This window comes from Protopterus annectens, chromosome 7.part1 (genome assembly GCF_019279795.1).
Source record: "Protopterus annectens isolate FY-2018-M chromosome 7.part1, PAN1.0, whole genome shotgun sequence".
Classification (NCBI taxonomy): Eukaryota; Metazoa; Chordata; order Ceratodontiformes; family Protopteridae; genus Protopterus; species Protopterus annectens.
The window spans coordinates 233,515,855-233,528,274 of record NC_056740.1 but is presented as its reverse complement, the minus strand read 5'-3'; positions in this window follow the sequence as shown (position 1 = coordinate 233,528,274).

Sequence of the window (12,420 nt, the reverse complement as noted above, 5' to 3'; positions counted from 1 at the left end):
ATAGTCAGACTGCATGCAGATAAGCTGCCTGGCATTAATGCTGCTGTACCTTTAAAACCTATCCTTAAGGAACGAAGCATACATCAGTAATTGAGAAGGCTTTTGATTGTCTGCTTATTATGTGCTTTACTATATAATGGTTTTCATTTATTTTAATGTTATGGATCTGATGAAGCACACTATGTGTGAAAGCGCTTATCCTCTGTCTATATTCTTTATCCTATTATGGAAATAATGGAAGGATATGCTAAAGAAAGTTTCAGAGGAAAGAATGTACAATGTACTAAGAAATAGAAATTAAATATTTTTTTTCAGATGAAGAAAATAAGGATTTGGAAAAAAGGATTAAAATGGAAGAATTTGAAAATATTTTAGGAAATTTGCAAATCTGCAGCAGGTCTGGATGGAGTAGAGTACAGAATGTATAAAATATGACAGTAATTAAAATATATATATATTTTAAGTATTAAGTGAATGGTTAATAATGGGTTTTCAGTATAAAGAACTGTGTAGTGGTGTAATTAAATGTACATGGGAAAAAAAAGGAGACAAGTGTGAAATACAGAATTGGAGACCTATAGTTCTTAATAACACTGACTATAAAATCTTTTATGAACATTTTGCAAAAAAAATGGGAAGGATGTTAAGTAAGATTATAAATACAAATATTTATGATATAAAAGTTAAAAAATACAGGATTTACTGTTAGAGATTATAGAATTAGTGGATGACATTTTATATAAGATGGTTTGAGCAAAATTAATGGTGGGTGATTTAAGTAAACCCTTTGATTCAATTCAGCACAGCACCCTATGGAAAATATTTGATATCTATAATATATCTCATGATGTCCCTTCTGGGTCAGTAATCAAGGAGCCTGAATCCTCACCACTCACACTGAAGAGGGACATCCACTTGGAACAAAGATAAATACACACAGTATTTTCAGATGTGGCAAAATGCATCAAGCACAATTTCTCTTAAGAGCACACAGGCAACACACTCAGTCTGGGTTCTGGATTTTTCTCAATGTCTCCCTCCAGGTCCTTAGTAAGACTCCCCACTGGCACAGCTATAGAGGGGAGTCCTCAGCCAAGTGGCCAAGCCAAGTCCTCCAGCACCCTATCTGTGAAACCAGTGCTTTGTGTCCCTACTCCAAATGACTGACACATGTACGCTTTGAGATTTAATTTTCACACACACACACACACACACACACACACACACACACACACACACACACACATACCTGGAAAAAGCTGGCACAGATTTATTAGCTATGCCCCCTTTTGCCCAGACTATAAGGTAGTTTCTGCCATCAGACACTCCAAAGCCAGCTACTCTAAGGCTCTTACAAGGGTACCCAATTATACTGAGTGAAATTAATATTAGTATAAATGTTAGTGTTTTGAACAATGCAGTAAGTCTTTCAGGAGTGGCCACAGAGTCACTAAATAGATATGAATACTCTCGTATGTTAAAATATTCTCTAAAGGACCAGCCACAATGAAAAGTTTAAATTTATTTAATAATACATAATAAAAGAACATGAAAATACTAAATATCTATTTACAATAAACACCAGAGTTTCAATCACAGGAAATATTAAAATAACACAGATGAATAGATTCACACATATACAGAAAAACAGTACTTAACTAATCTCACTATATTTCTGACTGATCTGAAGTATTACTATTCCCTGGTCAATTACCTGAGCAAGGCAATATGAAGTAGGTGAGGGAATACTTCTATGTCAGGTTTTAAAAACAGAGTGTTTTGAGACTTCAGTCTCATCTAGTATTTAAAACATCATTTTAGTGATAGATTACAGAATAACATCACATACACCTGTTCATCTGACTTCTGATTCCCATGCTACCCCCTTCCCTAGCAACTGATCCAGAATCTTTTACATATGTGTCAATAATACACACACATAGAGCTTTGCTAATATCTGTTGCCACGTCTGGAAATCATAAAACAATAAAACACTTCCACTCTTCCCACAGGAGCTAATAACCCATTTCCTTGAACAGACATTTCATCTGTGGCTGCAGTCAGAACTGTAAGATACAATCTTTATGGCCTAAATTAAGTATTATAATTTCTTACTATATTACAAAGTTAGCTGGACTGAGATTAACCTCTTCTCTTACAGTATCCTATTTACAACAGCACAGTCTGATATAAATGTATATTCCTTTTATGTCCAGCAAGCCACACTGCTGATACATTTTTAACTACAAAAACAACATACAAAAATTACCATCCTCCTTACATATTCCAAATACTATCCAAGGCCTACCTGTCTAACAGATTACCTGCAGGTCATCCTGGACATAAGCAACAATATAAACTCATGCCAAAATGTAACAATACTTCCCCCACTACAATAATATAAAAACCTAAACCCCACCCTAAGTCTAACTCTACCTCACTTCCTCTAAGTCCACACACTAATTAATCCATCACCACTCAAACCCTTACTAACCTATCTCTTATTACTATACTTAACCCTTCTATCAGTCTATACTCCCCACACACCCATTTCACTTATTCTAACCCTCCTAAAGATGGCCCTGGTCAAATTAGTTTGTCCCAAACCTAATTTAAAGGGATAAGTACAAAAGAAAAAAAAAGGAAAAGAAAAAAGGAAATAAAATGGATAAAAAAGAATTCATACAGCTAAAGATGAGGTGTGGTATAATAGTTAAGGTGCTTAACTCATAAATATAAGGTAAAGTCTTTGATTATCACCTTTGGGATGGAAATTGGTTAGCCCTACAATGGACTGTTAAGAAAGCTAGCCTAGTAATTAGCTATGAACTTGTGAAACCACGAATCTAAGGAAAAGGGAAAATGAAAATTTTTGAGTGCTTTCTCTAAATGCAGATAGTATTAAGAATATAGTGAGAAGAACAGGAATTTTGCAGTGGTGTAACATGTGATGTAGATGTAATTATATTAGAACACACAATAATTTTAACAAATGAAGAAAGATCACAGAGAAATTGTAGGGAGTAAAGATAATTTGGAATATGGGAAATGAGAAATGTTCTGGAAAAGCTGTATTCTGTAGAAATACAATAAAGATATTAGATGGAACTTTACCAAAAATAGGAAGATTAACCACTGTAGATTTAAAATGGAAAGAACAAGTATATAGAATTATAGGGTCTATATTAGAACACCGAACATTTAAAATGTCGAGTGTTCTAATATCGACCCATTTTCAGTGAACGCTGAAAGTATCGAAGAAACAGAAAACCAAATTTTTTCCTAGGGAAAGAATTTGGTTGTCCATTTCTGTTGCTTCGGTATTTTCAGCGCTCTGGTGAAAAGTTACGGGTCAGGATCAGGTAAGTGTGCGATTGTGTGCGGGTTATGTTAGTTAGGGTTAGGGTGCGGGTTAGGTATGTGTGCGATTGTGTGGACATGAGGGTTAGGATGGGTTAAGTGAGTTAGGGCGTGGGTTAGGTATGTGTGCGATTGTGTGGATGTGAGGGTTAGGGCGGGTTAGGTGAGTTAGGGTTAGGGCACGGGTCATGTAAGTGTGCGATTGTGTGGACATGAGGGTTATGGCAGGGTAGGTGAGTTAGGGTTAGGGCACGAGTGAGGTGAGTGTGCGATAATGATGGAACTTAGGGTTAGAGTTTGGGTTAAGGTAAGTGGATAGTTAGTGGTGTGTGTATAGTTTAGTGTAGGGTTAGGTGTAAGAGTTTAGGTGTATGTGTGTGGATTGCTGTTTGTTTGGTGTGCTTGTATTGTGTGTATGTGTTTTGGAACAGCAAATTATTTCCCTAGGAAAAAATTCACTGTTCTGAATGTTCGATGTTTAGTATTTTCGATTGGTAGGGTTCGATATTAGAACACTCGACATTTTGAATGTTCGGTGTTCTAATATAAACCCAGAATTATAGCATTATATGCTTATACTAACTGTAAAGAAAGAGGAAGCTTATTTCATCAGATTTTAGACTATGTATTGATAAATATGAATATTATAATGACAGGAGACTTCAACTATAACTTGAGGCAAGCATAAAAAGAAAGGAAATGATGTAAGAAAAATGTTAGACTTACAAAAGGGGTATGTATAAAACTGAAATAGATTAGTTTATAGTATCAGTAGGTTTAGTTATAGCAGAAGGGGAGGTAGATGAAACAGGATTTTCTGATCATTTTGAAAACACTGAATATACAAAAATAGACAAAGGAATAAAAAGGATAAATGAGAAAGCATGGAATGAAGAAGGAAAGAGAATCGTAATACAGTTATGGAACAACCATATTGCTATGAGAACATTTTATAAAAATTTGTCTGAATGGTGGATGATATTCAAGGAAAATATAAAAAAATGTTTTTTACAGGTATTAATGTATTAATTATTATTATTATGTATTAGGAGCATTTATTAATGTAAAGTTAAAAGCAAACCCCTACATGTCTGTACTACTGACTATACTGCCAGCTAATGTGAGATTACTAGATAGCAAGATGGACTACTTGAGACTGAAATTCTCCAACAAGAACATGGTGAGAAATACCTGTTTATTTTTTAATTACTGAGATGTGGCTGCATGACAAGATAAATGATAGTGCAGTAAACTTAGAAAATGTTATGCTGTTTCATGCAGACAGAAAACATACACTGTGTGCAAAGGCCAGAGGAGGTGGAATCTGCATCTATGTTAACAAAAGATGGTGCAGTAGCTGTGACATCATACTATCACACTGCTGTGAGAACTTAAGAGCTCCTGTCCATTAAATGTAGACCATGTTACTTGCCCAAGGAGCTGAATGGGGTCAGCGTAACAGCTGAGTATATCCCACCTAGTGCTAATACCACTGAGGCTCTAAATAAACTATGCAATCACATGGGTGAGCTGCAGAGCAAATATCCTGACTTTGTACACATGGCAGCCGATAACTTTAATAAAGCAGATCTGAATGAAGTACTCCACACTACCATCAGTATGTGGACATTCCTACAAGGGGTGAGAATATCCTGGACAAGGTGTACATAAACTTAAAGAAAGCTTATAAGGCAGTGCAACTGCCACAAATGGGAAACTCTGACCATCATACCATCTTGCTATCTCCAGTTTACAAACCTGCACTGATTAGAGAGAAACCTACAAAGAAACAAATCAGGGTCTGGCCAACTGGGATATGTTCAAGGAGGCAGCCACAGTGAATCAGTATCTGAACATTGATGAAAACAATGGGGTAGTGATGACACATTTCAAACTGTGTTGATGGGGTAACAAATACCAAGACTATCACTGTCAGAGCTAATCAGAAACCATGGCTCACCCCTAAGGTGAGCTTCTGAAGGAGAGAAATGCAGCGTACAGGACTAAGGACAAAGCAGCCCCAAGTGTAGTAAGAGGTAATCTGAGGAGGTGTATAAAGGAGGCTAAGAGAGAGTATGGCAGAAAGGTACAGAGCCAATTTGAAGACATGAAGGATGCAAGGAGACTATAGCAAGGTATACAGGAGATCACTGACTACTAAATCAGATCAGCACAGTGTGAGGAAAGCATCAAATTTGTGGACAGTTTGAACATCTTCTTTGGTAGGTTTGAGGAAAGAAACAACAGGTTGGCACTAATGCTACCCACTGTTGAGAAGGATGCAGTACTCAGCCTCAGCACAGAGGAGGTAAGAAGACAGCGAAGGAGAGTGAACCCCAGGAAGGCTGCTGGTCCAGACAACATACTGGGCAAGGTGTTAAAAGGCTGTGCTGATCAACTATGCACAGTGCTCAAGGAAATATTTAACACCTCTCTTGCCATGGCAAAACTACCCTCATGCTACAAGGAAACTAATATCATTCCACTACCTAAGAAAACCACTCCCTCCAGCCCTAACAACTACAGACCAGTCACTCTGACATCCACTGTTATGAAACGTTTTGAGAGGCTGATCAAAAAAGCATCTTTCATCATGCCTACCTCCTGATTTTGACCTGCAGTTTGTGTACAGAGCTAACTGATCCATGGCTGATGCCATATTGATAGCACTACACATCTCCCTAAAGCATTTAGAGGGCAAAGACAACTATGTGAGGATGCTGTTCATAGACTTCAGCTCTGCATTTAATATGGTGGCACCAATGCAGCTGATAGAAAAACTGGCAAATGTAGGAATCAGTAAACATCTCTGTAACTGGATCCTGGACTTCCTGATTGAGAGACCACAGAGGGTGTGTTCAGGTAAGAACACATCAAAGTGCATCACCATTAACACCAGGATTCCACAGGGATGTTTTATCAGACCATTGTTATTCACCATCCTGACTCACGACTTTTATGCTAAACACAAGTCCAACCATATTGCCGCTTGTCCCTCTCTAACATAGATGACAAGAAGGCAGGGTATTTTATTTAGATCCTTTAATACATAGAAACACATCAAGATGGATAGCAGCATCATAAAATATAAACAAACTGGTTAACAGACAGACCTTACATACATACATGCTTACACCTCAACAGCTTACTACAAAATGGCAGTCAGACTTGCACATGCTCAGAATTTATACACCTGTGCAAGCCCTTGGATAGTTTCTTAAAGGTACATACACACACATTGATCTACATCCTCCCTCTTAAAAAAGATTGCCCTTGGTAAAAACATTAGAGTTAGACTTGCAATATTATAGACATTAGAAACCAACACAATGTTCATGTCCAAGTTGCTGTTTATCTGCTACATGGTCTGGAGATATGCCCAGATCTTGTAACATAACAATCTGGACTGAATTTAGCAACAGGGACAATCTTCAGTTAACAACTTGTATCAGGAACTTGTGGATTCATCATAGGAACAGGAATATTCTCTGGAACTTCCTCTGGAATTGGAACACCAGACAACTCACTCTGAGATAAAGAGTCTTTCTCACAGGCTAGGTGCTGTGGTATAGGCTCAGACACTAGTCTCAAATGTTTCTGATTCCACCTAAACTCTGCTCCTTGTGATTCCACAGTGTCCGATCTTGGGTCTGGGCAAATATTCTTCATAACACCAATCTGATCATAACCTTTGGACATTTGCATCCTTACCATCTCTAAATATTACCATCTCTCCTTCTCGTAATGGATTGAGAGGTTTGCTGGTCTTATTGTAGTAGGACTTCTGGGTTAAACACTTCTTCAATAGATTGGTTTTCACTGACCTGTTGTTCTTGATATATGGAACCAACATTTGACTACTGATTGGTAATGTGGTTGTGGATTGTCTTGACAGAAGTCTCTGAGCAAGTGAGCCAAGATGTTTATCCCAAGGAACATTGCTGAGATGCAAGAGATTCAGGAAAACATCACTATTGTTTCATTTTGACTTCTCTAGTAGCTGTTTTGCACTTTGAACTCCCAAACCATTTGACTGCGGGTGCTCTGGGCTACTCGTGACATGAGTAAAATCCCATTCTTCAGCAAATGTATTGAACTGTTGGCTTGTAAACTGGGTGCCATTGTCAGAAATAACTTTGTGCAGACTACCATGGACTGCAAAATGATGCTCCATCTTAGTAATGACAGTACTGGATGCTAGATTAGGAAGTAAGTCAATCTTGAACCAATTGGAGTAAGAGTCTACTAACACCAAATAATGTTGACCATTCCACTCGAAGATATCAGTGGCTACTGTCAACCAAGGTAGTTCCAGAATCTGGTTTAGCTGAAGTGGTTCCTTCTGTTGATGTGGCTTAGTACTATTACACATGGAACAAGATAAAAGTGCTCTCTCAATGTCTTGAGACATAGGAAGCCAAAATACTAGACCTCTCGCCCTTCTTTTGATAGAGTCAGTTCCTAGGTGACCACAATGCAAGATAATAATGTACTCTTGTTGCAAGAACTTTGCAACAATTGTTTTCGGACTTTTCATAATGATACCTTTGTCAGACAAAATCTCATCTCTGTATGGAAAATAAGGTTGCACTTCTTGAGGTAAACTAGATTGCTTTGACAGCCATCCTTGATTGATAAAGTGGTTGAGCCTTTGTAAAACTGGCTCTGTGGCTGTATGATCTCTCAGCTCATCAAGACATGTGGAAGAAATATTTCTCACTTCCATGACTTCAACATTAAGGTTCTCATTCTCATGCTGTTCTGTTTTATTTCTGGGTGATCTGGACAATGTATCAGCAAGATAAAGAAGTTTGCCTTTCTTGTAGATAAGAGTGAAATTGTACTTTTGCAATCTCAGCATCATATGTTGCAGTCTGGCTGGAGCTGAATGCATTGGCTTTCTCAAGACAGTAGCTAGAAGATGGTGGTATGTTTCAATCTGGATAGGTCTATCATAAACATAATTATGGAACTTCAAACATGCAAACACAATTGCCAAAAGGTCTTTCTCTATCTGAGCATTCTGCATTTCAGTTTGGGTAAGAGTTCTCAATGCAAAGGCAATAGGTTGACCCTCTTGTAGAATGACTGTACCAAGGCCAAATTTTGAAGCATCACATGAAAGAGTAACTGGCTTGTGAACATCATAGTATCTGAGAGTTGGTGGATAGCAATTCTCTGTTTCAGGACATCAAGTGCTCTTTGGTGTTGCTCTAACCAAGACTAGGATATATCTTTATGTGTTAGCTCTCTAAGTGGTGCTAATAGTTGGCTCATGTCTGGAATGAACTTGCTTAGGTAGTTAACCATGCCAAGAAAACGTTGCAGGGCTTGAACATTGTCTGGAACTATTATCTCTGAGAATAGCTGTTTGCTTTGAAGGGTCTCATCGTAGGCCTGAACTAGTGAATAAATTACCAACATAACTGACCTCTTGTAGCGTGAATTTGCATTTCTGTGGATTGAGCTTAAGATTCACTTGATCTGTCCTTTCCAGAACTTTTCTGAGGTTTCTGTCATGCTCAGCTTCACCATTACCTCCTACTAGTATGTCGTCTACTATAATAGCACAAGGATACCCAGAAAAAAGTTGCTCCATTACACGTTGAAAGACTTCACTTGCAGAATTTATCCCAAATGGCATTCTCAAAAACCTGTACCTGCCAAATGAGTACTGAATGTAGTGTGCAATGAGGATTTCTTCTCAAGCTGAATTTGCCAAAATGAACTCTTTGCATCTAGGACAGAAAAAATAGTGGCATTTGACATCAGAGCTGCAACTTTAACTGTGTGCATTGGATGATGAGGTCTTTTTAGCACTTTGTTCAAATGTTGTGGATCAATACATATTCTGATGTCATCTGAACTTTTTTTTATGTGCTACCGCCATGGAAGATACCCATTCAGTTGGTTCTGCAACTGTACAAATCACACCTTGTCATACCATTTTATCTAGCTCAGCTTTGACTCTGTCCTGCATGGCTATTGGAACTTTACAAGCTGGCCTGATAACTGGTCTGACATCTTGATCTAATGTCATAGAGTACACAACTGGAAGCGTCCCTAGTTTGTCTCATATTCAAACTGTCTCTGAGCCTAATGATGACTGGACGTCCCTCTTGACCACATAAAATAACAATTTGTATCTTCTCCCAGCAGACTGACATGAAAACATTACTGAGTCTTCAGTTTGAATTTCCTCACTTCCATAAGCAACAAGCTTTGCACTTTGCCAAATCAAGCCTTTCACCATGACACATTCTAGCAAATGTTTCTGCTGACATAACATTGCACTTGGAACCTGTGTCAACTTTTAGCTCTATGGGTTTGCCATTTATCCGTACAGTACAAAATACTTAATTATTTGCCCTTGAATCTACTGCATTGACGGTTTGATAAAGCACTGGCACACCATCCACATAAAGAGTAGGGTTGCAGCTCTCTAATTAATCAACTGAACTCAATTATCTTGTTCAATATATGTCTGTTATGTACTGAGCTTTTCTCGGCGGCCTCCGCTGAAAATGGACATGTATCCAGTCGGACTCTCCCAGTTAACAAATGTAAAATAAAATAAATAAAATAAATAAACTCATTTCTTAAAATATTGCCTTTTAATAAAAGAATGTGGGCCTTTTGATTTACAAAATCTTATAAAAATTATTCTACTTATTGCATTTGTGGCACTGCTGAGCAAAAGCTAAACATTTCTCCCTTTTACTTTCATGATTTGCACCACAATTATGACAGTTGGCAATAAAACTAGGTTGGGGCCCATGCTTTGAGTTTGCTGACTCACTCTTATGCGTCACTGAGACTGTGTGAACTCTGGAATTTGCTGGAAAGCTCTGGGGTTTACCAGTACATGCTGCAGTGGCTACAGTTGCTGCCATGTGCTTGGGCCTGTTTCTTTTAACCACGTGCTACATACTATTAACATGAGCTTTGTCACTGTGCCTTCTAGAGCTGCTCTCATTTGTAAGCATATTTGTGTGCTTTTCTATGAGCTCCTATATCTGACAAATTTCAGTGGCCTTATTCAAGGTTAAATCACTGTCACAAAGCAAAATCTTTCTTACAGCATCATCTTTAATACCACACACAAGTATGTATTTTATCAACTAATCCCTTAAATCACCAAATCTGCACATTTTAGCCTTGTTTCTTAAGCCAGTTATATATGCTGCAAATGTTTCACCAGGCTTCTGATCCCTTGTATAAAATAAGTGCCTTTCCATTGTTACGTTTGTCTGGGGGGGTTACACATTTCTCTAAATTTATGTTTTAAGTACTCAGGGTCCTCCCTTGACCAGTCTGTACAACAATATGATGGTTTCCCCCTGCTCCTGCATAAACAGCAGGTGCATACACAAATGAACTCTCCCTTTCAATGGCTTCTGACCCAGCTAAATTAAGCAGAATAAATGGCTTTGTACAGTCATCTTTATCAGAAAATGTAGCCTGTATGAAAATGTCATACTCTTTCTCAAACACTCTCCAATTCCCTGCAATATTACTGTCAAACACAAGTGCACTGGGTTTTCGAAATCCATCTGCCATGCCCACAGATTATGTGCTTGTGCATACACTGAAAATATGCTCCTTGTAATTATGTATGAACAGACTGTTCTGTCAACTTGTAATAACATTCAAATGCACAATAAACAATACTGTACTTTCGAAATATGCTCTGTAATGGCTGTATTTTGTGAAATAACTTTATGACACCACAGTCATGGGGCTCATTACAAAGGAGGATGAAAGGGTGCACAGAGAGGAGGTAGGATCTCTGATCAGTTGGTGCAAGGGGAACAACCTTGACCTGAAAGTAAGCAAGGCCAAAGACATTATAATCGACTTCAGGTAAAGGAGAACAAACCACCCAGTGCTCAGGATCAATGGTGAGAGTGTGGAGAGACTTAAGAGTATGAAATTCCTGGGTGTACACATATCAGAGGATCTCTCATGGTCAGAAAACACCATTCAACTGGTCAAAAAAGCACACTAATGTCTCCACCTTTTAAGAAGGCTGAAAAAGCTAAGCTTCCTCCTCATATTTTATTCACCTTCTATAGAGGTGCAGTAGAGAACATCCCCACCTGCAACTTCCCAGTGTGAAAGTTGCACAGTTACAGAAAGGAATGTGCTACAAAGAGTGGTGAGAGTTGCACAGAAGGTAACAGGTTCCAGTCTTCCATCGATACAACATCTTTATTCTACAAGAAGCATCTGAAAGGCCACCAAAATAATACAGAACAACACGCATCCTGCACATGGACTGTTTAAGCATTTGTTATTGGGCAGGAGATATTGCAGCATCTGATGCAGGACTACCAGATTCAGTAACAGTTTCTACCCTACAGTGATTAGACTTCTGAACTTGGGCACTAGTCCCAGGGGTCTGGATACATAAGTCATTTTTTTTATTTTTGCAATATATACTTACATATATTCCAAGTAAGTTCAATATTTATTTATTATATCCATAGTCAGTATTATTTAACTTACTCAAGTACAATATTAGATAAATGACTTAGGCATGTCAGATATGTAGTGTGCTTTGCATTACTTTAAATAAGGTAGTTCATTTAACTCAGGGGAGGGTATTATTTTTGTATATGAGTGTTGGTAAATGTCTCTGCTCTTTCTTGTGTGTATTGGGAGTAGTATTGTATTTGTTAGTTATGTTTATTCCTCTAATTGTATGTGTTGTTTCTCTTTCCTTTGTAATCTCAAGAATTGAGCTGATGCACAAAATTTCATTTAGGCTACACATGTGTAGTTCTAAATAGCAATAATGTTTACTTTGACTTTGCAGTGGTAATATGATGTGAGAAAAGTAGAGAAAGAAAAATATAAAAGAACATATGATGCACTGGAATATTTAGAACATAATGATATAAAGTACTTTAACAAAGAAAAAATAATTATATTAAAGTAATCAAGAAAAATACAATTGCTATATATGCAAAGATATTTTTACAAGGAAAAAGAAAAGTATCAAATTACTTAAGCAGATTAGTAAAGGAAGATTGTACTGTAATGAGAAAAATAAAAAAA